Raw genomic sequence first — 27,648 nt, forward strand, 5'->3', positions numbered from 1 at the left:
GAGAACAGATCAACTATATATAACATGAAGAAATTACTTCTGGGATAATTAGAATGTCAAAGAGCCTCCATTACAGAAGAAAATCTCACTTTATGATTCATTCCTGCATTCTATTATCAAACATTCTTTGTAAAAGTCACAGCCTGGGTTTTAACTATCTAATATTTTAATGCTGTTATGTGTGGGTTATATATCTTTTTGTTGGGAAGGAAAGAAGATCCTCATCTATCTCAGCCTTCCAGCACATGTTCATTCTCTCCTGGAGGTTCGTGCATGGAAAATGCACATTGTAAATCCTCAGAGTTCAAAGCACTCAAAGAACAAAGGCAACAACTGAAAGCATGACCTGGCTGCCCTACTCATCCCTCCTACCCACTGTGTCTCCTTGCTTGCCCCACCCAAAGGAACAAACAGGAACTTAGTTTTTATTTTAAAAAATAATTGAGTTACTTTTAAATTTAACTGTAAAGCTGTGCCTCCTTGTTCTAATTTAATTCATTACTTCTTCATTCTAGTTATTCATATATCAAGCCGTAATCCACTAAAACCTTTTAAGCTACTAAATGCTTTAGGTTTAATTTTCAGTGCATTTTCACACTTTATTCAGATTTGGAGAGAAAAACTTCATATTTGCTTCATCAATGGATAAGCCATTCCCCTTTTCTCACAAAATATTTCATTTAAACTCAAGTAGAAATTTTCAATGTCTGGAGAGATAAGCCAGACTGAGGGCTAGGTTTCTGTGCCGGCACTGTATCATATTGCCAAAGATTGATTTCAAAAGCTTTGCTCATTGTTTTCCTCCTCAAGAATGAACCAAAATGACCTGAACTTTCATTAGAAATTGGCATTTCTCCATAATAAATGAGGAAGTAGAGATGAAGCAAAGTATTATAAAGGAAAACTTAGGCAGGTGACCCACAGAAAGTGATAGTATAACAAATTTCAGTTGGCAAGCTCTTAAAGAAAACAGAGGTCTTTTCTGTTCATTTTCGAATATGCTAAAGTCGCTCCATATCCACAGGCTGCTCACAATACCATTTAAAGGCTGCTTCAAACAGTAATAGAATAGGCCTTGGGCCTTGGAAAAACATTCTGATGCAATGAACTAAAGGTAAAAAACAGATTCTGTAGGGCACTGCAGGATTAGTTCACATTTTTTAAGAACAGTGTTTTTTTTAGAATCCTCTTTAGATGTCAGTTTTAAAATATATTCATTGTTTCTTAGACATAAAGTCTAAGAAAAGACTCTTTAAAACAGAGGCTCTTTAAAACATTAGAAAAAGAGGATGGGAATATATTTTAAAGTGATAGGTCAAATGTCTTTATAGACCTCATGTTTTTCAGAATTACAATGTTCTGATGGATTAATTGATAACAAGTTTTGAAATTTAAAAATTATTTATTATGTAGGAAAATAAACACATATAGATGCATTTTTGGAGTTATTAGCAAAACTTGTTTTCTCTGAAAATAAATGTATGGTCAGAGATGTTGAATTAATATTAAAGTCAATAACTGATGTCTTGCTATTTCTGAGAAGTCACAAAGGGATGAGTTCCAGAAGAACATGGAAAGCCTTAGCCTTACAAAAATGAAGAGCTATGGAGAAAGAAAGGATAAATGCATGTATACATATACGAGGTTCAAAAGTATTGAGGAAAGTTTCTGTAGAGAGCTGTAAAGAGACCTAACTAGGGCAATGGGAGTGTGAGTGGACCTTGCTATTGAAAGCCGGTTGGACATTATGAAGTTATAATATCGCTAACAACAACAACAACAAGATGATAATTTGATTCCTCCAATATTTAATTTTTTTTCTAGGAAGTTCAGTGGTAAGTTAGAGGAAACATGGATTTGAGAATTTCATCATGAGAGAAAGTTTTGTACAATGAGATCAAAGCTGATTTAAAAAGAAATGGCTGCAAAAGGAGGAGAGAAAAATAAAAAGCAGAAACATCACAGCCAAGAGGTCCCCAGGTGGTCAAATCTTAGACATTGCCTGGGTGACTGAGTGAGACACATGTGGTGACAGTATATTAACTTTGAGAAGAATATTTCAGAAGACTAACGGTTGTGGGTGGCAACAAGGTATGTGGAAGATGTAGCTCAACTAGATTGAAGGTGAATGTCACCAGAGAAAAGAACGTGAAGAAACAGGGAGCGACCTGGCTATAGGGTAGATTTACCAGGTGAAAGCTGAAGTTGCTACGGAGGATAATTTAATTGTTGGTAAGACCCAAAAACATTCAGTGAAGTGGAAGAAGTAATGAGCAGAGCTCATAGAAATGACGAAGTGGAGAGAGAGAGGTGATTGCTAATGCAGAAGGCAGGAGATTAAAAAGCAAGCAAAATAAAATGTTTGAGGAATGAAAATGATCTCTTGTGTTTTTACATACCTCAAGATAAGATGCCTTCCTTAGGGTAACAACCCTGTTACATGCAGATAAATATGAGAATGACTCAGGATTAGAAAAATATTCCTAAAGGAAAAGCACTGTGGTGTGAACATAACAAAGACATATTAGGAGAAACTAACAAATTAATGAGAAAAGAATAAGATGTTTTGGCCGAGCAGATCACGAGGTCAGGAGATCGAGACTATCCTGGCTAACATGGTGAACTTTGGTTTATGACCTTCTTCACTTCCCTATGTCTGCTGACACCTACTGTCCTGGACTATTGTTGAGACATTCCTTTGTTCTAAAAGATAATATATACATTCGAATCATGGAATTCTAATGATCCTATATTCTAGCCACACTAAGAAGAATTTTAAGTTAACATTAAGGGAACAATGTTGAAAGTGATGACTCCTTTTATTACTGTTTAAGTAATAGAATCAGAATGATGCTGGTTGTAGAATGCTCAGCTTGTATTTGATAAAAACGGTCAGGAATATTTCATATTTTGGAAAGAAATGGGTAACATCTTCATTTTTTTTTTTTTTTCATTTACACTGCTGACCTCTCTGCTGCTTTGACTTGGGGTTGTGTCCGCTGAAATGTCAATGCTGAATAGACGATATACAATATGCTAAACTACAGTCTTTCAAAAAAAAAAAAAAAAGATTAGTACAAGTATGATTAGAATGGAAACCACCCAATCTGACATGGAAATATCCTTCTCATTTGAAACCATATCATGCATTTTTGTTTTGAGATCATTTTTATTTCTGTTAAATCCATTCCTTGTGTTATCTTCACATTTGATCAAAATTATCCTTGAGCATGTTTGATCAAACATAGGGTATTTTTAAATTCTAGCACAGTTATTTTTGAGGAATAGATGATAGGAGTTGTGTCACATGTTATTCTTTCCTAACGAATTCAGGTTAGAAATAGAAGCAAATACAGACAGGATGAGATACAGGAGAAACAAGTTTCTTTGGTAAATCATGTAAAGAAAAATCCAAATCCAAATACTAAATGAAACAAAATTATATTTATACAGCATTTTAGAAAATGTTTGAGGAAAATTGTCACATTTACCCCATGGCAGAGTGAATCAGCACTTTGGTGTTTTAGCTAATGAAAACATTAGAATGTAGTGACATATATGTGGTGAAAAATTGATCTGTTTGCCTGTTTATATTAACCACTGCCTCATGGGAAATGATCAAATCAACTACTTTGGAAAACAAGTTTTCATCATTAGTATTTTCTTACTGTCAGTGACAATTGTTAGATTCCATTTTTGTTCTCCATAAAGTTCTTAGCTCTAACCTGTGTGTCTACATATAAGAAATATAAAATTACATGGATGCAAAGAGAACATTACCTTCAATAATCTTAAACCTTACATAACAAATACTTGACTTGCCTCATTATGTCAATATGTTTTTGCCTATATAATTATTTCTATATTGTAAATAAAAATAAGAGAGACTAAATAATTAATTAATAAAAAAGCTTCACTTTGAATTTAAAGAAAAATAGAGGATCAGGCAAAACTTACTGTATAAACACCTGCTTCTTCCAGGATGTTGTACTCTTTTGCTATGTTAAGAAATAAATCAAGTATGCAACAGCTAAAAACTGAATTTCTTCTCTAGAATAAGAGAACATGCCTTTCAATAAAATAAAAATGTGGAATTGATGTATTTTGCTTCTTTTCCTTTATAGCTATATCATGTACATGAAGACAAGGAAAAAAATTAAAATGGAAAATGTTAACCTTTTAAATAAAATATTAGAGCTTATGATGGCCAATAAATCTGTTTTAAAATTTTGTTCAAGTATGTTAGCCATATACTTAGCCTTACAGTTTTAAAATCACTCTACTCTTGAATCTCATTTGAATTTTATTCTTTCTATAATTAACAGTAATAAGTACCTAAGTGTACATACAAAATTTTATTTTTAAAAAGTTTTTATGAAAAATAATATAATAATTCATTTAGAGTATATTGAGAAACAAAGCTAAGAGTAATTTAAGCCCCACACTCAACCAGAAATTCAAATGCCAGCTTACTATTTTTAAGACTCTCCATTTAAGAATTAACCTGTTTGAACATTGCTAAAAATGTTAACAATGAATATTGTTCATAGGATAAACAATGAACCTATTTCATTTTTCTAGCATTTTCTCTTGATATTAAAACATCATGTTTTAAAATATTACAGTTGAATATAGAATGACATACATCATGGCTGTGCATATTTATTTTTTATTTTAATTGTCTGCTTCCCATTCACCTCCAATAACAAAATGGCAGGCAACTGCCTGGATGGTCAAATAGCTCTAGGAAGCAAGGTAGTTTCTCCCCTTACTGAAAATCTACTACATTGGCAAAATATAGAGGTAATTTGAAGGACAAAAAGAAAACAGAAAACAAACATCGGTTCTTCTCATATTATGTGAAGTTATAATTACTGTCTCATAACAATATTAGCTTTGAATGCCATTAGGAATGCATGATAAACAATATTTATTTAGCAAGATCTATGCAAAATTGAGAAATCAAGTGCCCCGTAGCCCAAAGAAATCATCCCTCCATCCTCCTTTCCTTGAAATACGACTTACCCACCTTTATCTTTTCACATTCAATTATTTACAAACATTCTGACTCGTTTCGTGCAGTTTTCTCTCAATATTTTGTTCTTCAGCTTTCACTGAAGTTAAAACTGCTTTTACATCAGACACAAATGATTTAGGATCACCAAATTCAAGGACCTATTTTGTCTCTGAATATCCATCAATCTCTAGAGGCATTTGACACTGTTTAAACTGGGACTTAATCTATCACCTAAGACTCATTACTTGTATAAAAGCATTAAACAAGTTCCACCAGTTTTTTCTTTGCAACATTTTTCTCACATCTTTTTCAAAAACAATGGAAATATATTGGTCCTGAAACTCACCTGAATTATTGTAAATATCTCCTGGCTAATATTTCTGGTTTCCTTCATCTCCTTTCATTCTTTAAACAATTCATAAATATTATTAGCATACAATGACAAATATTTTCTCCAAAGTTTCTCAGGATGGGTTGAATTTTAGCTCATCAGTTCAATTCAACATTTTATTCAAAGAAAATACTTGATTAAAACTGCCCAGTATCCTGCCCAATTTACTATTCATATAGATTAAATTTATATGTTAACATATTTAGATGTATGTATCCTAGACAGATAAGATTTTCCTCTTAACATAGCAAGGTGGCCTTTGGCAGCCAGGGTATTGGCCTCTGCTCTTAGGACACATAGTTGTTTTAAGTCATATAAAGTGATGAAGCCTCTACATGTGTAAGGTGAAAAAAGACATGAAGTCCCAAAAGCAGAGGGTTCGTTTGTAGAAGAGAATAGTAGAGTAAAAATTTAATATTTTACCCTTTGTTGCTTTTCTAATTGCTGATTATTTGAAAATTAATGATGGTAACTCATGCAAATCATATGAATTATGCACAAAGAACAAGCTAGAAGAAAATGTACCAATATTTAGGAGTTAGAAAATAATTTTAATATTCCCTTTAATACTTTGTAGTATTTTAAATTTATTGCAATTATGGATACTTTTTTTTATAGCTAAGAGGAAAATATGCACATTGATTAGATGTTTTTATAAGTGAGAAACCACATTTTATAAGCTATAGTTCCTCTCCCTGCAGCAGCTGAGCAATTGAACCAATTCAGCAACTGAAGTTACTTATTGCTTTACATATTTTAAACGGAATTTTTAAGAGTAGAATCTGATTTTGAGTATGAAACAATAGACTTAAACTACTTTAGTACTCATAGAAACCTTATAACTTATTATCAGGGAAGTATTATAAACATATTATGGGAAAAGAGAAGTAGTTAACATATTTCAATATCAATGATTTATCCATCTTGTCCACATTTTATACATATAGATTTATTGGCTCAACTAAATTTTTTCCAAACATATGATTATGTTTAAGTAGATATTTTAAATTCGGTAAGAAGTAGATGGTCCTTTAGTAACGATAATTTTTTATCTTACTGTTAATCCAAGTTACCTTTTTTATTACATTTGCTTGATTTCATGTTACCATTGCAATATTAAAAATTCTAAATGCATCATTCTTACAATTTCAAAAATTATTTGAGCCTTGAAGAAAGGGGAAAAATCCTAAAACTCGCCTCTTAATTATATATAAAAATTGAACTTTGGCCAGGTGCAGTGGCTCACACCTATAATCCCAGCACTTTGGAAGGCTGAGGTGGGTGGATCACCTGAGGTCAGGAGTTCAAGACCAGCCTGGCCAACATGGTGAAGCCCCGTCTCTACTAAAAATACAAAATATTGGCTGGGCGTGGTGGCGGGAGCCTGTAATCCCAGCTACTCGGGAGACTGAGGCAGGAGAATAGCTTGAACCCAGGAGGTGGAGGTTGCAGTGAGCCGAGATTGTGCCACTTCACTCCAGCCTGGGTGACAGAGCAAGACAATGTCTAAAAAAAAAAAAAAAAAAAAAAAAAAAACCAAGAAACTGAATTTTAAAATTTTTAAATCTAAGCATTCTTTTGTCTTCCATAATTTTCAAGATTTAAAATATGTTAGGAATTTATGCCATAATTATTCAACTATTGAAGAATGAAATATTGAAAGTATCTAAACTCAACAGTCACTACATGATTTATTTTGCTTATTTTACTAAGTCCTTCTAGATTAGCTCTCTTTAAATATTTTTTCTTTTCAATGTCTGTCCATTCTCTTTTTCCCAGTTACATACATTTTTATTTCATTCAACTATCAGTTCTGTAAGTTATAATGGAAAAACATATATCATTGTAAAGAGTGGATCAAGCCATTTGTCTGATCATTTTATAATTTAATCCAATGGGTTCAAATTCCTCCACATACGTAGCTTTAAGTCCCATTTACCACACCATTTGAATGACTGATCACTTTCTTCATTTTGTTTTCTTTTCTGTCACTCATCTCAGAATGTTATGAACCTTTTCATGTTAATAATTTGATAATATAGACTTCTCAGTTGTATCTATTATATAGTGATAAATTCTCAGTAAAATTATTTTTCTTCTGATTACTCTCTTACTCATTTTTACCTTATGAAAAATAACTCTCAGAATAGTGAAAGAACATCTCAACATTTCACTCAATGATTGTCTAATTTCATTCACTATGTATGTAAGAACTAAATTATAGGCTTCACTATTTGAATTTAATTCTACAACTTTCTATTCTTTTTGTAAAAATAACATTAAGACATTTTTGGGCAAGCCTGGTATATTATTTTACATATAGTTTGCATGCAGTGCATACACAAAAATCATAAAGAATAAAATTGGCTTCCCTATAATGACTGATTTCAATAATAACCAGAGGCAAGGTAGATATATGCTTTATGTCTCTTTATAGTTAATCTCTATGTGCAAAATACTGCCTAATAATGACATATTTGAACTTACCAAAACCCATAGAATTGTATACTTTCAATGACTGACTTGTATAGTAGGAGAATTATACCTTTACAAAGCTATTCAGAAAATTACACCCTTTTAAAATTTCCAAGATTGTAGATTAGCGGCTTTTAGCATGATCCAGCTTGGAATTTCCAGATGGATTACTTGGAAATAGCAAGACAGTGTGTAAAAATCAACTCTGAGCTTTGATTCAAAAAGTAAAATGGAAATCCACTGTAATCATGAAGGATACTCCAGATCCCAAGGAGGAGAATGCTGGCAAACAGCTCCTATGACTGTCTGACAAAAGTCAGTGGAGCTCCAGTACCTGAGAGAGAGGCAGAGAACCTTTCTCTGTCACTCACTTTTCCACTGGGAATCTGAGCAAGTAGGCTGAGGGAGAGCATTTTGTTCCTCCCAAACCTTGGAGCTAACTTGGAGAGAGGTTTGGAGATGCTATGAGGGAAAGACACCAGGAAAAGCTGGAGACATTTTCACAGGACCAGGACTGAGAATAGAATGTCATTTTTTAATCCAGATGAACACAAATTTGGACATTCTTTGGTGACCTGGCACAGGCATTTTAGTCTTGGGCCAGAAATCAGAGCACCTGCTCTGGAGCACAGTAGCGATCTCCACAGGCAGAGCTGTGGGAAGCACCTCAGCAGTAGGTACTGGAATTGTGTCCTTCCCTGTCACAAGCCTGGGGCAGGAAGAGAGCGGCTACAGCTGCAGTTTTGTTCTGGGCAGCAAGACATGCAGCCCGGGTCATCTTGGCAACATAGAACTGGTCTGCATGTGCCTTTGTCTGGGTCTCACAGCCTGCTCCCCTGAGATCATGCTGTAGCAAGACCCCCTCCACTCCACTCCCAGGCAGAAATCCAGACAATTGGAGCACCAGCTTGCCTGAATCAGCAGGCTGAGCCACTTCACCACCTCACCCTTCATGAACATAGATCATGGTGCAGCAAAGCCGTCTGCTCCATGCTCAGGAAGTTCTTCAGTCATTCAGAATACCAGGTCCCCTGGTTCAGTAGCCTGAACCAACCTACCCATCCTGTGCACAGATCTTAGTGCAGGGAGGCCCTCTCAGCTCCATGCCCAGGCAGATCTCCAGATATTTGGAGCACCCACTCTTTTGGATTAGGAATTTAGGCTGCTTTCCTTCCCCATGCAGATAACTTAGGGCTGAGGTGGTTTCCTCGCTCCACACCTAGACACACTTCTGGGTGCTTGGTGGCTGCCCACTGGATTCTCCCTCAGCACAAAGTCTAGTGCCTTTGTCTTCCACAGGGTGACATGGAAGCAGGCCTGTCTGCTCTGGCCTCACACATCATGGTCCTACATTTTCTAGTGTTGAACGGAGAGCTCAGACCACTGTGCATTCCATGATTCAGCCCAGTGCCTGAGGCAACAAAGAGCTTCTACCAGTAAGCAAGAATAAAGTTTATACCCAGCTGCATTGGCCACAGCTGACTGTTACATATAGGTGCCCACAAATGGCTTGTAGGTCACACTAAAACACCAAATATAAAACCTACCAAAAGAAATGTATAAGGCTATAGAAGCAAAGCCAAAAGACCCCACCCAGTATTCTCTATAGTTACACCACATAGTAAGGAGTAAGGGAAGATAAAGGAGAAAAAAGGCCAATAATACTATGAGGGAGAAGAAAGAAAGAAAAACATCTTACCAACAAGAAAATAATTACAAAAATTAGAAGTGCCAATATCTCCAGATGAGAAGGAATCAGGAATCAGTGCAAAAATTCTGGCACAATGAAAAATAGGAATGTTACGACACCTTCACAGGATTGCACTAGTTCTCCAGCAATGATTTCTAACCAAAATGGAAACTCAGAAATGAGAGAGAAAGAATTCAAAGCATAGATTGGAAGGAAGCTCAATGAGTTCCAAAACAAGGTTTAAAATCAGCACAAGGAAACTTCAAAAACAATTCAGGAAAAGAAGGAAAAGATAAAACTCTTAAAAAGAAATCTGTAAGAGGTTCTGAAATTGAAAACCTCACATAAGAAATTTCAAAATACAACTGAAGGCTTTATCAAGAGACCGGAACAAACAGAAGAAAGAATTTCAGAGCCTGAAGACCAGTCTTTCAAACTAACCTAGTTAGACAAAAATTAACAAATAAGAATTTTTTTAAATGAATAAAATCTTTGAGAACCATGGGATTATGTGAAGCAACCAAATCTATGACTTATTGGCATTTCGGAGGAAAGAAAAAAAAAAGGAAAAGCAGACAACCTGGAAAATCCATTTGAGGGAATAATTCAAGAAATTTTCTCTAATCTTTCTAGAGAGGCAGACATCAAGATACAGGAAATCCAGAGAGCACTTGCAAGATGCTACACAAAACAAATACTATCAAGGTATATAGTCATCAGACTATGCAAAGTCAGTGTTAAAGAAAACACCTTAAAGGCAGCTAGATAAAAATGTCAGATCACACACATAGGGAACCCCATCAGGCTAACAGTGAATTTCTCAGCAGAAACTTTGTAAGCCAGGAGTGATAGTTGGAATATTTTCAGCATTATTCAAGAAAAGAAATTTCAACCAAGAAATTAATATCCCAACAAACTAAGTTTCATAAAGCAGAGAAGAAATAGTTTCCAGACAAGCAAGCACAAAGAGAATTCATTATCACTAGACTAGGCTTACAAGAGATACTTAATGGAGAACTAAATGTGGAAACTAAAGAATGATACCTGCTTCCAAAAAAACACACTTAAGTACATAGCCCACAGACCCTGTAAAGTAACTACACAATAGAAACTACAAAGCAACCAGCTAACAACATCATGATAGGATCAAAATCTCACACATCAATATTAACCTGGAATGTAAATGGTCTAAATTCCCCACTTTAGGGACACAGAATGGCAAATTGGATTTAAAAAAAAGAGACCTATCCACCTGCTGTCTTCAGGAGACTCATCTCACATGTAACAACACCAACAAGCACAAAGTAAGAGTTGGAGAGAGAGTTATCATGCAAACAGAAAACAAAAAACAGCAAGGATCACGATTCTTATAACCGATAAAATAGACTTTAAACTGACAATAATGAAAAAGGACAAAGAAAGGGATTACATAATGATAAAGCATTCAATTCAACAAGAAGCCTTAACTATCCTATATACATATACACATACCCAACATTGGAACATGCATATTCATAAAATAAGTATTGCTAGACCTATGAAAAAGCTTAGACAGCCATGCAATAACAGTAAGAGGCTTCAACACCTCACTGTTGGCATTAGACAGATCATTAAGGTAGAAAACTAACAGAGAAATTCTGGATTTAAACTTGATGCTTGACCAATTGTACCTAATAGACATCTACAAAATACTCTATCAACCACACATATACATTTCTCTCATTTGCACACAGAACATACTCCAAAATTGATCACATGCTTGGCCATATAGTAAGTCTCCAGCAAGCCTCAGACCAGATGACTTCACCGCTCAATTCTACCAGAAGTATATAGAAGAAATTGTACCAATTCTGCTGAAACTCCTCCAAAAAATGGAGGAAAAGGAACTCTTCTATAACTCATTCTACAAAACCAGCATCACCCTGATCCCAAAACCTGGCAAAAATACAATTAAGGAAAAAAATTACAGGACCATATCCCTGATGAACATAGATAGAAAAATCTTCAACAAAATGCTAACAAACCAAATCCAACAATACATCAAAACGTTAATTCATCATGATCAGGTAGGTTTCATTTCTGGGATGCAAAGTTGATTCAACATAAGCAGAACAATAAAAGTGATTTACCACATAAAAGGAATTAAAAACCAAAACCATATGATTGTCTCAATAGACAGAGAAAAGTTTTCAGTAAAATTCAACTTCCCTTCATGATAAAAAAAAAAAAAAACCTTCAAGAAACTAAGCATCAATGAAACTTACCTCAAAATAGTAAGTCTATGACAAATCCACAACTAACCTTATACTAAATGGGCAAAAAACTGGAAGTATTCTCCTTGAGAACTGGAACAAGACGAGGATACCCACTCTCACCACTCCTACTCAACATAGTACTAGACGTGCTCGTCAGAGCAATCAGGCAAGAGAAACAAATAAAAGGCACTAATGATTCCACCAAAAGCCTCGTGGAACTGATAAACGACTTCAGTAAAGTTTCAGAATACAAAATCAGTTTACAGAAATCAGTAGCATTTCTATACACCAATAACATTCAACCTGAGAGCCAAATCAATATTGTGTTTTCCTTTTCTTTGTTATAATGGCAATAGTGCCCAAAGCAATCTACAGATTCAATGCTATTCCTAACAAACTTCCAAGGGCATTTTTCACAGAACTAGAAAAAACTATTCTAAAATGTATATGAAACCAAAAAAGATACTGAATAGCCTAAACAATTCTAAGCAAAAGAACAAAGCCAAAGGCATCACATTACCTGACTTCAAACTATACAGTAAGTCTACAGTGACCAAAACAGCATGGTACTGTAGAAAAATAGACATACAAACCAACAGAACAGAGAACACAGGAATAAAGCTGCACAGCTACAACTATCTGATTTCCAACAAAGTTGACAAGAACAAGCAATAGAGTAAGCACTCCCTATTAAAAATGTAAGACCTCAGAAATACAAGAATCCTAGAATAAAAGCTTGGAAACACCATTCTGGACATTGGCCTTGAGAAAGAATTTATGACTAAGTCTTCAAAAGCAATTGCGACAAAAATTGACAAGTGAGACCTAATTAAGCTAAAGAGTTCCTGCACAGCAAAAGAAACTACCAAAAGAGAAATCAGACAGCCTACAAGAACAGGAGAAAATATTTGCAAAACTATACATTCAACAAAGGTCTAATGTCCAGAATCTGTAAGAAATTTAAATCAACAAGAAAGAAAAACAACTCCATTAAAAATGGGCAAAAGCCATGTACAGACACTTCTTAAAAGAAGACAAACAAGTGGCGAAAAACATATAAAAACATAGTCTACACCACTAATCATCAGAGAAATGCAAATTAAACCTCAATGAGATTTCATCTCACACCAATCAGAATGGCTCTTATTAAAAAAATAAAAAAATTAAAAAATTAAAACAACAGCAGATGCTGGCAAAGCTACAGAGAAAGGGAACACTTATAGACTGTTGTCGAGAATGTATATTAGCTCAACTTCTGTGGAAAGTAATTTGGAGGTTTCTCAAAGCACTTAAAACAGAGCTATCATTTGACCTAGCAGTCCCATTGCTGGGTATATATGTAAAAGAAAATAAGTAATTCTTCTAAAAAGACACGTGCACTCGCATGGTCATTGAAGCATTATTCACAATAGCAAAGACATGGAATCAACCTAGGTGCGCATCAGTGGTGGACTGGATAAAGAAAATGTGGTACACATACACCATGAAATACTACCCAGTCATAAAAAGAATAAATCTTGTCCTTTGCCACAACATGAATGCAGCTGGAGTGAAATAACGTAGAAACAGAAAACCAAATACCGCATTCTGTCACTTACAACTGAGAGCTAATGATCAAGTTCTCACGGACATAAAGACGGCAACAGTGAAAACTGGGGGTTACTAGAGATGAGAGAGCGGAAGTGGGACAAGGGTTGAAAAAGTAACTATTGGCTACTATGCTCAGTACCTGGGGTATGGGATTACCAGCATCATACAATATACCAAGGTATCAAACCTGCACATGTATCCCCTGAGTCTAAAATAAAAGTTGAAAAAAGTAATAATAAATAAAACTATAAAACATTGTTGAGAGGAATGAAACGTTATATAAATAAATGTAGGAATATATACCATAAACATATTATACCTAGCAGAAATGGCACAGACATGACCAAAGCCTAAAACTAGACAGTAGCAGCCCTGGATGCTTTCTGGACTTTCTTTACAATACTAGCAGCTGAAGGGATTTTCCACCAGGGTGAAGCTGATGTCATGTGTGATAGAGTTCTAACGATAAGTTATTAATAAACTATACTCTGATGATGGCATAGACCAATTATTTTTACATTTGACACTATATTATTTACAATTTCTTAGGAAAAGATACCAAAGGATAAAACACACATGAATGTATATGTGCACACACACAAATATTTACATGTTTACATATCTAGGATGAAAGTTTTCCCTTTTTATTGAGGTCTTATGGAGCTCCCATAAATCAGATATTCAAATAGAAAACTGTTTTATTCCTGGTCATTTTGATATTCTCTATTATACTGGTGGATTCTCAATGAAAGTTACAGTTCTCCAAGAAACCATTTTCATGCTCAGATGATTTGGCCCTGGAGATAGAGCTTTGTTAATTCTCTTTATGACATATATATGACTAAGAGTTTGAAATAATTTTAATGAAGAATTCCATCTGGTACATAAGTTAATTTTCAATACCAGGAACTTATGATTGATCATTACATATTATTAGAGCTAATGTTTATTGGTGTTCCTACCATGCACCAGGTACACAAGGTTGTCAAATCACATTCTCCTCACAGGGTAGGTGCTATTATTTTTGTTTTACTTTTGACACAATTAAGATTAGAAGAAGATGAATAACCTACCCAAGGCTATACAGTCAGTGTCTGATTGACTTGACTCAAACGTGCTCTTATTTGTATGCCTTAGTTTATGTTTTTCATAAAGCTGAATTTTAGATTATGTTTTATCATAACTCTGAAATGATTATATTTCTGCCGAAAACTCAGGAGAGCTTCAAAGACAAATATTCCCTCATATATGTAGAAAGGCCATACCAAAATAATTAAAGCAAGTGAAAGCCAAAGTAACATTTTTGTTTTTTATAATAACCAGATACAGAATCATGGTTCAGAGTAAAAATCTAAGGGAGCCACTACTGGAGTTAACACATTTGTCAAAACTGTCCACTCACTCATCAATAACAGAAGTCCCCACAGGACGTCCTTGTCAAGTAAGACTTACAGCACAGACCAACAGAATAAATTTGGTCTTCTAAGACAAGACTATTCCCAAAAGACACCAAGACTTCTCAGTCTATTCTTTTTGTAAAAGTAACATTACTAACAATGCTGGTTCTTGCCCCCACCTTTCCAGAGAAAGAGTGAGTAAATGACCATAGTCTGGTTAGAATTGTATCTACAGAAGTCCTCAGTCCAAGAAACCGGATGTCCTTTTCTAAAATATACTTGTTACTGCAAATGTTAAAAAAAGAAAAAGCAGTATATGGGCAGGGCATGATGGCTCGTGTCATAATTCCAGCACCTTGTGAGGCTGAGGTGGGAGGATTGCTTGAACCCAGGAATTCGAGGCCAGACTGGAAAACATGATGAGACTCCATCTCTACAAAAAACTTAAAAATTAGCTGGGCATGGTGGTGCATGCTTGTGGTCCCAGCTGCTTGGGAGGCTGAGACAAGAGCCTAAGAGATCTTGAGCCTAAGAGATCGCAAGAGATCACAGCTGCAGTGGGCTGTGTTCACACCACTGCACTCCAGCCTGGATGACAGAGCAAGATTCTGTCTCAAAAAAAAAAAAAAGAGGCATTATGGTTATAATTATCTAATTACTTCCTAATTATTTTTTATTCTCTAGAAATTAAGTTTACACAAAATAAGTTTTCATCCTACTATGAAGTTATTTTTAACATTCATTCTAAATAAAATCATGTCCAGAGATGGGGGAAATGGAAATCTTTAAAAACTCACCAGACGAACTGGCAATGTTGCCAGCTTAGAGATGATTTATAAATTACTTCTGTCTAAAAAATAATGGGCTAACTAATTCAGGTAAAAAATATTCTGTAAAATTCATTAAATTGAAGTCCTTTGACAAGTCACTTGCCTCTCTAGGACTCTGATTTTTATAATTTTAAAAGTTATCAGACTACATCGTCTAAAATAGTAATTTCCGTGTGGGCGTGTGTGTGTGTGTGTGAGAGACAGTGGTGGCAGAGAGGCTGTGAAATGTGTTACTGCTGACTCGTCTACCATCAGAGTCTCCTGGTTAGCTTTTTTCATACCACAATCATGCTTTTTGCTTGTCAGAGATTCTAACACAGCCTCCCAGATGCACACCTTCTCAGTAAGAGGAGCACTTGTCATCTCTCAGGTTCTCATGGATGATGAGTGTGTGTTTTATCACTTAGACGTGTATGGGTGAGAAAAATATTAAAAACCGCCAATACATCTGCACAAAAGTACAACTTCCTTGCAATAGTTCACTCCAGGAGGCCCTAAATAAACATTTACCTGAAATACCTGTAGATAACTTAAGAAACCCTTATGAGGATATAAGAAATTACTCGCTCACATGGTGGAATAATTGATGTGAAGTCATGGAAAGTCGTAAAACCACAAGTTTTTTTGTGTGTAGGGACATCTGAAATTAAGCCTAGATCTTTTGTGCCCAGTTATTTTGTTTCAGGCAGATGCCTAATTTCCCAAAGACTGATTTGAAAAGCATTTACCAGGATGTAACAAATGTGCTGGTAGTAAAATTGTTTTACTTTATGCTTTTGATATAATTTTATTATGCTAAAGATATTTCATGAATTAGTAATATTAGCAACAAATTACCAGGTTTTAAAACAAAATATCCAGTGCTATAATGATGTAACATGATAAAATTAACATTAAGAATGGTAAGGAAGTGACGTCTCTACCAACATGTAGGCAGAACAGCTGTCAAAGACAGTTTCCTTACCTTCTTTCCTAAGGGAAAACATTTTTTTTTTTTCTTTGAGATGGAGTTTCTCTCTTGTTGCCTGGGATTGAGTGCAATGGCCTGATCTCAGCTCACCACAACCTCCACCTCCTGGGTTCAAGCAATTCTCCTGCCTCAGCCTCCTGAGTAACTGGGATTACAGGCACCTGCCACCACTCCCAGGTAATTGCTTAATTAATGATTAGTCTCAGAGGAAGGCATTTGAAGATGTAGAAGTTTAATAAAGCAAGGCACAGGGAGACAGTGGCATTTCTAATTAGGAAGGCAAATTCATTCAAGAGAACTCACAAAGAAAATAAAGTATATTCAACTAAGGGCAAATAATATTGCAATGAGAGGCTACCTCTACATCTTTGTCAAACATTCCAAATCAGGCCTAGAAGAAGAAGCATTCAGCACAACTGTAGGTCTTTGTTTTACTTAACTTTGTTACTCCCCTAGATTTTTATCATACGTGACCCTAAGAAAGAAAGAATACCTAAAGGAAAGATATCATCTGTTCTCAATACACAACTGTGATATAAGTGAAAAAACATGCTTTCTAGATCACATTTCTAAATCTTTCCAATTGCAATTTGATCTCAAGTTTGTTCTTTTTCTCAAGGAATTTTGTAGGATGAGACTCCTACTGTTCAGACACCAATCAGTCTCCTGTGTGACGATGGAGAACTACACAGATTCATTTTATAGAAATAGGTATGGCTTGAATTTTTTTTATTACATTACTTCTTGGATGAAAAGATTCAGTAAAATACAGTATGTGAAGAATAAATATTGCAGATTCTAAATGCATTTTTAAAAATTATAACTGAATCTCTTAAAATTGAAATACAATACCTACAATTTAGAAACTTGTTGGGTTAATTTAATTTCTTTTCATAGACCATACAATCTATTTGACTTCACTAAAAATTATAAGTTAATTATAGATTTTTTAAAATATGGATATATTAAAGACAACAGAACAGGTTCTCAAATTAACTTTCCTTTACAATTACCTGCTTCTTGAGATTACATAAAATTACAACTCCTTAAAAAAAATCAAGTCTTTTTAATTAATTTATTAAGGACAGCCACAGTAGATAGACTTAATATTATTAATTGACATACATATGGAGTAATTTTGTATACATGAATTCCATCTATGTATTCAATACAATTTTCATTATTATTTTTAAAATAAAAAACATTCATGTAACAATTACTGTATGCCAGTAACTACTCTAAAAGATTTTGGTATGTATTATTAGGTTGGTGCCAAAGTAATTGCAGTTTTTGCCATACTTTTAACTCACAATTATCTTTTTTTACCGATAGGATAACAGAGGTAGGGAAAGGTCTACTAACTTGCCATTAAGTACTAGACCTGAATTCAAAACAGACTGTTACTACAATATATCTGTTCTTAACCTCCGTTCTATACTTCCTAAGAATTTTTCCTTGTGGTAACGGTAATTCAAGTGGGATTATATTAATGAGAAATGATTTCCTAAATATTGTTTACTTGCTATTTTATGAAAACATTATATATGCTTAGGTGGATTCAGATATTTATAATTTTTCTGTCATGGGTAGTCCCTCATTCAAAACAATTCTCAATTACTTCCCTAAAATATCTACTGAATGGTTAAATGAATACATGGAAAAATTAAATATTAAGAAGTTATCAAAACAAACACATGTTTGATATAAAAAAGAACTGGTGTAATTTTACTTTTCGAATTGTGGCATGAGCAGTTCTGTGGCCCAGTGCCCCCAAGAAACAGCCACAACTTGAGAAAGTACTTGAGAAAGTATAACACATGAAATTTATATTTTAAAAAGTCACCAATTTAAGTTTCTGGAAATTTTCCTAAGGGCATGCAACAAATGAAGAAACATTTATTTAAGAAAATCAACTAAATTTTGGTAATGTCAGAGGTGTTCAAACCAGAGCTACTCCATCTTGAATAGGGGCTGGGTAAAATGAGACTGACAGTTACTGGGCTCCATTTCCAGGAGGTTAGGGATTCTTAGTTACAGAATGAGATAGGAGGTTGGCAAGACTTGTATTACAAGATACAGGTAGGTCATAAACACCCTGTTGATAAAACGGGATATGATAAAGAAGCTGGTCAAAACCTATCAAAACCAAGATGGAGGTGACAGTGACCTCTGGAAGTCCTCACTACTCATTATACATGAATTATAATGCATTAATATGCTAAAAGACACTCCCACCAATGCCGTGACAGTTTACAAATACCATGACAGTGTCTAGAAGTTACCCTATATAGTCTAAACAGGGGAGGACCCTCAGTTCTGGAATTTCCTGCCTCTTTCCCAGAAAATTCACGAAAAATCCAGCCTTTGTTTAGCATATAGTCAAAAAATAACTATAACCTATGGAGTAGCCATTCTTTAATTTCTTTACTTCTTTAATAAACTTGCTTTCACTTTATGAACTTGTCCAAAATTCTTTCTTGCTCAAGATCCAAGAACCTTCTCTTGGAGTCTGGATTGGGATCCCTACTGGTAACAGTAAGAATATCCAGTGACACTTGAGCCACAACCTCCTCCTTCTACCTTACACACACACATAGCTTAAACTAATGGAAGTTCCACTTGGAGTGCATGTGGCCAAGGAAATCGGCTCCCTCTTCTCCCAGCTCCCTGTCGGTGGCTATATTTCTCTGGGAGGGGCACTGAGCCAGCATTTCTCATTTCTCACTCCCTCTAGCTAGTTGTTACAGACACCAAATTCTAGGTGAGTGAAGCCAAGATAGCAAGGACTTCTTTTTTCCACCCAGTCTTGACTCATGAATCAGAATATTATTTAATAATACAAATGTGGCAGGCCAATATCATAGGGGTCCTCATTACCTTTGCACACCTCACTGATAGGGTGGAGGTTCCATACTGTGAAAGACAATTTTACAGGACCAGAGGTTACTGTCCGAAGCCTGCATCTCACTCATAGAATAGGGATGCTACTCAAGAGTAGTGAGTCACTATTCTTGCCCCCAGTTCACTAGCAGTGGCTTAGAGATTTGACCTACGGGAATAGAGAGACCACAAGAACAGAGGACTTCAAAGCTTTCTCAAAATACTAAGTTCAGTTGAAACAGATTGCAGGGAAGTTCAGGCTTAAGGGAACTCCCCAAAATAATGGATATTTTTGTGGTAAGTTATTAAGAAGAGGCCAGTAGCTATATAGGAATAACAGCTAAACTGTAGATCACCCAGTTTTTCAGGGTGAATACCTAAAATAGCTCTCTTCTATTAGAACAAACCTCAAAGAGGGAACTGAAAAACTACTGCAAAGGACTTAAATTTAATTGGATCAGGCTCTGGAACAATTTATGCCCCAGGACATTTTCAAAAACAATAGGACAATCAGCCACCAATCAGTGGAACTCAACAGCTAGGTGTGAAATTCACAGACAGAGATAGCATAGCAGAAAGATTAGGGAAAAGAAACATAAAAACAGACCTACTAATGCTAAAATCAATGACATTCCAGGCTAATCCTGCATAGGACCAGAGTTGAGCCCCCTAGGAGCAACAACAGAGGCTTCACACTGCAGAGGAAAGTAACTTAAAAATTCGCTAGCCAAGTCACTAAGCAAATAAATAATAAAACAAGCCCTGGGAGTGGGAGAGAGAATCAGTCAACAAAATTGTAACAATATGTTTTTAAAATACCCACTTCTTAAGGAAAAGAAGCTATAAGACATGGAAAGAAACAGAAAGAAACACATCTTGTATATGTGACCCATATATAAGAAAAAGAGAAAAGACAAGAGACACTGTCTGCAAGAGGGCCCAGGTATCAAACTTAGTAGGCAAAGACTTCAAAACTGCCATTATAAATATATTCAAAGAACTAAAGAAAACCATATTGAAAAAAAATATGATGACAATGTCTCATGAAATAAGAAAATATAAGTAAAGTGATAAAAAATTATGAAAAAGAACAAAATATTAATTTTGGAATTAAACAGTGTAATAATGAAAATTTAAAATTCACTGGAGAAACTCAATAGTATATTTCAACTTCAGAGGAAAGAAAATCAGCCAATGTGAAGGTATATTGACAGAGTTTATGCAATCTGAAGAACAAAGAGAAAAAAATAATGTTGAAAAATGAACAGAGCCTCAGAGTAATGTGGGAAGCAACTAAGTGCACCAACATACACAGAATGAAATTAATAGAAGAAAGGAGAGGGAAAGGAAGTTGAAAATAGAATATGTATGGTATCTAATGTAGGATCATGTGTGTTTTATTGCCATGAGTCTCTCATCATTTTAAATCTAATACCTTTCCATGAACCTTCTTTGTCTCTTACTAGATGGGCATTTTTTAAGAATACAGCCCTCTTCATTTTGTAAATAGGATGTGCCTCATTGCATTTGTGTGATGTTGTCCCACAGTAAGATTCAATGTATGCATTCCACAGTGGCACACAGTGTCTACCTGAGTCTCACTGGTAATGTTTGTCTTGATCACCAAGTCTAGGGATTATCCAATTTCACCATCTTAAAGTTGTATTTTTCTCATGCAAAAATTCAGCAGTCTGTGAAAGGACAATTTAAGATGATACAAACATCCTAATCTTCATTGAAACTACTTCTAGGTTTAGCGTTAAATATTCTCACCTAAGCCAATCTTTGCTATAATGAAGCATAGTTTTATTTTCTATTTTAAATGATTTAATTGCATTTTCAAAAATGAAAGTCAGTTAAATTTAAATGATCTTAATTTAAATTTTAATATTATACCTTGTACTTGGAACTTGTATTTTTCCACTTAGTTTTGATAGGTAATATTTAACATTTTAGAATAAAAATAACCTGTTGAAAAGAAATGAAAGTAACTACATTTTTGTTTATAAATTTTGTATAATTCGCATCTTTAATTATGCCTTCATTATATTTTGTTGCTGAATACCCAGATCAATTCTAATAAAACACAGATTATGTAATAATCTTGACTAATATCAATAATTTTGTATACAGGTGGGAAATAAAAATAGTGTGAAATAAACATACAACTTGTGAATATTTTTATTTTATTTCTAATCATACCGTTGTTGGCTTATCAATAGTATACACAGCTATGTACACTAATACTTCACTGCAGTCTTCTTTTTAAAAAAATAATCTGAATGTATATTCTTTTTAAAAATTGTTAGATTCATGGGTTATATATGCGTGTTTGTTACATGGGTATATTACATGACACTGAAGTTTGAGCTTCAAGTAGTGAACATAATATGCAATAGCTAGTTGTTCACTCCTTGCCTCCCTCCCTCTCAAGTCTTTAATAAACCTTAGTTCACACTTTTGGGTATTTTTTAATGAAGGTATATTAAAAATATATTTTATTTAGCAGATAATGGCATTTACTTATAATATTTAAATACTTAGACATGTCATATGTGGGCTTTCATACTCACATTTATTTTGGGCCCTGAAAAATTTAGAGGTAGACCTGGTGGTGAGGCTGCCATCTCTCCAGAAAAACCCAGGTTGAGAGATAACCAGAATATTCTGGGTAGTGCAGATCACATTCACTGGGATTTTATTCAAAGCAAGAGAGAGGGGTTTTTTTCCTAAAGTAAATTATTTAAGTTACCACTCATTCAAAGTTAATATGTAGAGAGAAGATATTAAGAATTATAAGATATAAAGAAAAGATATAAAAATCAGAGCAGATCAGCACAATCATTTGCTAGAATCAAACATCTCCATCTTTGTGTTCAGTGCATTTCATAAGAACTAACAGGCAAATTACTTCTCAGCACAAATGGATAAATATTTCTTAGTTAATTCTTAGTGCTTCCATGTTGTCATTCATTTTAGCCCTGAAGTTTTGAGAATGCTAAAATATAACTTTCTGAATAGCCCAGCACTTTTCCATTTTAAGAATCAAAAGCAAGAGTATAGTAAACATTTCTGCATAACAGAAGTCATCAAAGCATGTTAACTGTGTGTTATACTGTCTGTAAAACTCAAAAGTCCTGCAAAATACATGCCTTTTAAATATGTTTCACCTCCCTGGCAATCCGGAGAGGACACCTAGAGAATTCTCGTGCCCAGGTACACATAGGAGGCCAGAGATTTGGCTCTTTAATCACTTTGCAGTGAGCTTTCCTCCTGTTCTTCCTTGATAACGGTAATCATAGCCAAAATCTTTTACTTGGAGTTTCCTCAGCATCTAGTGTGTCATTTTCTGGCTTCAACTGAATCTTTAAAAATAATCTCCCATTTTTTTCCCTTCAAGCTACAATCATTTTATTTTCTCTTGTACCTTTATATAAGAGAAAAACCAAGCAAATCACTCTTCCTAGAGGCAGAGGAAAAATAATTCCTTCAAACCATTTTCTACATTCCTTCTTTCTCCAAGCTCACTTCCCTGGTAGTATAGGTTATTTTCTGTATGTGTAGTCCAGCCTGGTGTCTGACCTAAGGAGTAAAATTATGTTCATGCTATTTCAACTGTGGAAAGTCCTAAATGTACTAAGATTTAATAAGGATGAGAAAACAAAAATACATATTATGCATTTTTTTTTTCATGCAAAAAGGCAGCAAAAGTGCACTATTTGTTATTGCTACCACTTTAGCTCCATTTGTTCCACCTCCACTTTCATGTTAATATCACTGCTGGGAGGCTTCTAAGAATCTCACTGAAGTATTAAAATGAATACCAAAAAAAAAAAAAAAAAACCAAGAAAAAACAAACAAATGAACCCTGCTTTGCTCTTGCCTACTACCTCCTGCTACTCTGTCTATACCTTGTGTGAAGATGGTCTTTCCTACGTCAACATGTAATGCTCAAAAATAAATAGGCAGAAATAGGAGCAAAGTTGTTAGTTTATTGTTTTTAATTTTATACCTAAATCTGCTATTTTTTTCCTGAGCTTCATTGAGGCCTTAAAAGTAAATCAGATTTGAACACATCCATGCAATAGATTTATTACTCTTGGTTACTCTAATCTTCCTCAGTTAAAAGTAACTCCGACAGCTCATTAATTAAAAGAACTATTTTCTTCTCATTGATTTAAATAATCTCAGTAATACTCATTCTTTTAAGTTTGTGTTACCCTGACTTCAAGAGACTACTACTTCATAAACCAGGGAGGCTTGATGTCCAGGTACATACACCAAAACAGGCAGGATTCTTTCCTAGGATGTAGTCATTTGTTTTCCCATCATTTAACATTGTAGTACTTAGCATATCTTTTGGCCTCCTGAGGAGAATTCTCCTACTTCCTTTTCTCCTGATACTGAAAGATTTTCATAAAGAACACAGAGTATTGGTATTAGTATTATAGATATTCATTCAGAACACAGATTATTGGTATTAGTATTAGACTAATTAGTATTAGTCTAATTAGTAAAATGAACTACATTGAGAATAGAGAAAGGGTCCTCAAATAATATCTCTGTGGTAATTTTTTTGATATGCTAAAGGCATTCTTTACAGATATTTCTGTGAGAAAACACTCAGATGAAGTCTTTTGTCTTAGCTTTTCATCCACATTTGCACAATATTTGCTTATGTAAAATAGGAGTCATGACCATGCTGACCTTTACTTGGCTGGTCCTGGTAAACAAAGAGTATAGTGTTATTCAAATAAAACATCACTGATATGGATTGGCTCTGAGGCCCCACCCAAATCTCATGTCCATTTGAAATTTCCATGCATTGGGGAAGGGGATTCCATCATGGGGGCAGATTTCCCTCTTGCTGTTCTCTCATGATAGTGAGTTCTCATGAGATCTGATGGTTTAAAGATTTTGGCACTTCTCTCTTTCTCTCTCTCTCTCTTTCTGTCTCTTTCTCTCTCTCTTTCTCTGCTGCAGGGGTAGAGCTCTCATGCAGAATCTCTACTATGGCAGTACAGAGGGGAAATGTGGGACTGGAGCCCCTACACACAGTCCCGACTGTGGCACTGCCAGTGCAGAGGGGAAATGTGGGATTGGAATCACCACACAGAGTCCCCACTGTGGCACTGCCTAGTGAAGCTGTGAGAAGATGGCCACCATTCTGCAGAATCCAGAATGCCCAATCCACCAGCAACTTCCATTTTGTGCCTGGAAAAGCGGCAGGCACTCAACACCTGTCCGTGAAAGTGGTGGCTGTATTGTGCAGAGCCACAGGAGCAGATCTGCCCAAGGCCTTGAGAGCCCACTTCTTGTGTCTGTGTGGCCTGCCTGTGAGACATGAAGTCAAATATTATTTTGGAGTTTTAAGATTTAATGACTGCTGTGCTTGGTTTTGAACTTCCATGGAAGCTGTAGCCCCTTTGTTTTGGCCAATTTCCCCCATTTGAAACAAGAGCATTTACCCAATGCCTGTACTCCCATTGTATCTAGGAAGTAACTAATAAAAAAAAAAAAAAAATCTACAGGCTTATAGGTGGAAAGTACTAGCCTTGTCTCAGATGAGACTTTGGACTTGGACTTTTGAGTTAATGCTTGAATTAGTTAAGATTGGTGGACTGTTGGGATGGCATGATTGGTTTTTAAATGTGAGAAGGACTTGATATTTGGTAGAGGCCATGGGCAGAATGATATAGTTTGACTTAGGATCCCCTCCCAAATCTCATGTTGAATTGTAATTCCCAGTGTTGGGAGAAGGACCTGGTGGGAAGTGATTGGATTATTGAGGCAGATTTTACCACCTCGCTATTCTCATGATAATGACTGAGTTCTCATGAGACCTGATAGTACACAAGTGTTTGCCACTTCCCTGCTTGCTTCACTCTCTCTTTCCTTCTCCACTATTATGAAGATGTGCATGCTTCCCCTTCACCTTTCACCATGATTGTAAGTTTCCTGAGGCCTCCCAGTCATGCTTTCTATTAAGCCTGCAGAACTGTGAGTCAACTAAACTTCTTTTCTTTATAAATTACCTAGTCTCAGGTAGTTCTTTAAAGAGTGTGAGAATGGACTAATACAATCACAAAACCAGGCAGTGGGCCAGATTTGACCTGCAGGCCAAACTTTGCTTATCCCTGTGAGATATAGAACTCTTTACTGAATATTAGAGGGCATACAATTAAATATATAATATGTTTTTAAACATATACAGGCTGGTGACCAAACATAAAAATAACTTATCATCTAAGACTTTTTTTTATTATACTTTAAGTTCTAGGGTACATGTGCACAATATGCAGTTTTGTTACATATGTATACTTGTGCCGTGTTGGTGTGCAGAACCCATTAATTCACCATTTACATTAGGTATATCTCCTAATGCTATCACTTCCCCCTCCTCCACTCCATAACAGGCCCCGGTGTGTGATGTTCCCCTTCCTGTGTCCAAGTGTTCTCATTGTTCAATTCCCACCTATGAGTGAGAACATGCAGTGTTTGGTTTTTTGTCCTTGCAATAGTTTGCTGAGAATGATGGTTTCCAGCTGCATCCATGTCCCTACAAAGGACATGAACTCATCCTTTTTTATGACTGCATAGTATTCCATGGTGTGTGTATATGTGCCATTCTCTTAATCCAATCTATCACTGATGGACATTTGGGTTGGTTCCAAGTCTTTGCTATTGTGAATAATGTCACAATAAACATATGTGTGCATGTGTATTTATAGCAGCATGATTTATAATCCTTTGGGTATATACCCAGTAGTGGGATTGCTGGGTCATATGGTATTTCTAGTTCTAGATCCTTGAGGAATAGCCACATTGTCTTCCACAATGTTGAACTAGTTTACAGTCCCACCAACAGTATAAAAGCGTTCCTATTTCTCCACATCCTCTCCAGCACCTGTTGTTTCCTGACTTTTTGATGATCGCCATTCTATCTGGTGTGAGATGATATCTCATTGTGGTTTTGATTTGCATTTCTCTGATGGCCAGTGATGATGAGCATTATTTCATGTGTCTGTTGGCTGCATAAATGTCTTCTTTTGAGAAGTGTCTTTCATATCCTTTTCCCACTTTTTGATGGGGTTGTTTGTTTTTTCTTGTAAGTTTGTTTGAGTTCTTTGTAGATTCTGGATATTAGCCCTTTGTCAGATGAGTAGATTGCAAACATTTTCTCCCATTCTGTAGGTTGCCTGTTCACTCTGATGGTAGTTTCTTTTGCTGTGCAGAAGCTCTTTAGTTTAATTAGATCCCATTTGTCAATTTTGGCTTTTGTTGCCATTGCTTTTGGTGTTTTAGACATGAAGTCCTTGCCCAAGCCTACGTCCTGAATGGTATTGCCAAGGTTTTCTTCTAGGGCTTTCATGGTTTTAGGTCTAACATTTAAGTCTTTAATCCGCCTTGAATTAATTTTGGTATAAGGTGTAAGGAAGGGATCCAGTTTCAGCTTTCTACATATGGCTAGCCAATTTTCCCAGCACCATTTATTAAATAGGGAATCCTTTCCCCATTCTTGTTTTTGTCAGGTTTGAGAAAGATCAGATGGTTGTAGATGTGTAGTATTATTTCTGAGGGCTCTGTTCTGTTCCATTGGTCTATATCTCTGTTTTGGTACCAGTACCATGCTGTTTTGGTTACTGTAGCCTTGTAGTATAGTTTGAAGTTAGGAAGCATAATGCCTCCAGCTTTGTTCTTTTGGTTTAGGATTGTCTTGGCAATGTGGGCTCTTTTTTGGTTCTATATGAACTTTAAAGTAATTTTTTCCAATCCTGTGAAGAAAGTCATTGGTAGTTTGATTGGGAGTCTATAAATTACCTTGGGCAGTATGACCATTTTCACAATTTTGATTCTTCCTATCCATGAGCATGGAATGTTCTTACATTTGTTTGTGTCCTCTTTTATTTCATTGAGTAGTGGTTTGTAGTTCTCCTTGAAGAGGTCCTTTACATCCCTTGTAAGTTGGATTCCTAGGTATTTTATTATCTTTGTAGCAGTTGTGAAAGGGAGTTCACTCATGATTTGGCTCTCTGTTTGTCTGTTATTGGTATATAAGAATGCTTGTGATTTAAAATGAGATCTAAATGATATGTCAAATGTCATTAGTTAGAATGATTAATTGAACTAGTGCATGTGGTAGAACACTTTGA

The sequence above is a fragment of the Papio anubis genome, chromosome 3 (assembly GCF_008728515.1).
Source record: "Papio anubis isolate 15944 chromosome 3, Panubis1.0, whole genome shotgun sequence".
Taxonomy (NCBI): Eukaryota; Metazoa; Chordata; class Mammalia; order Primates; family Cercopithecidae; genus Papio; species Papio anubis.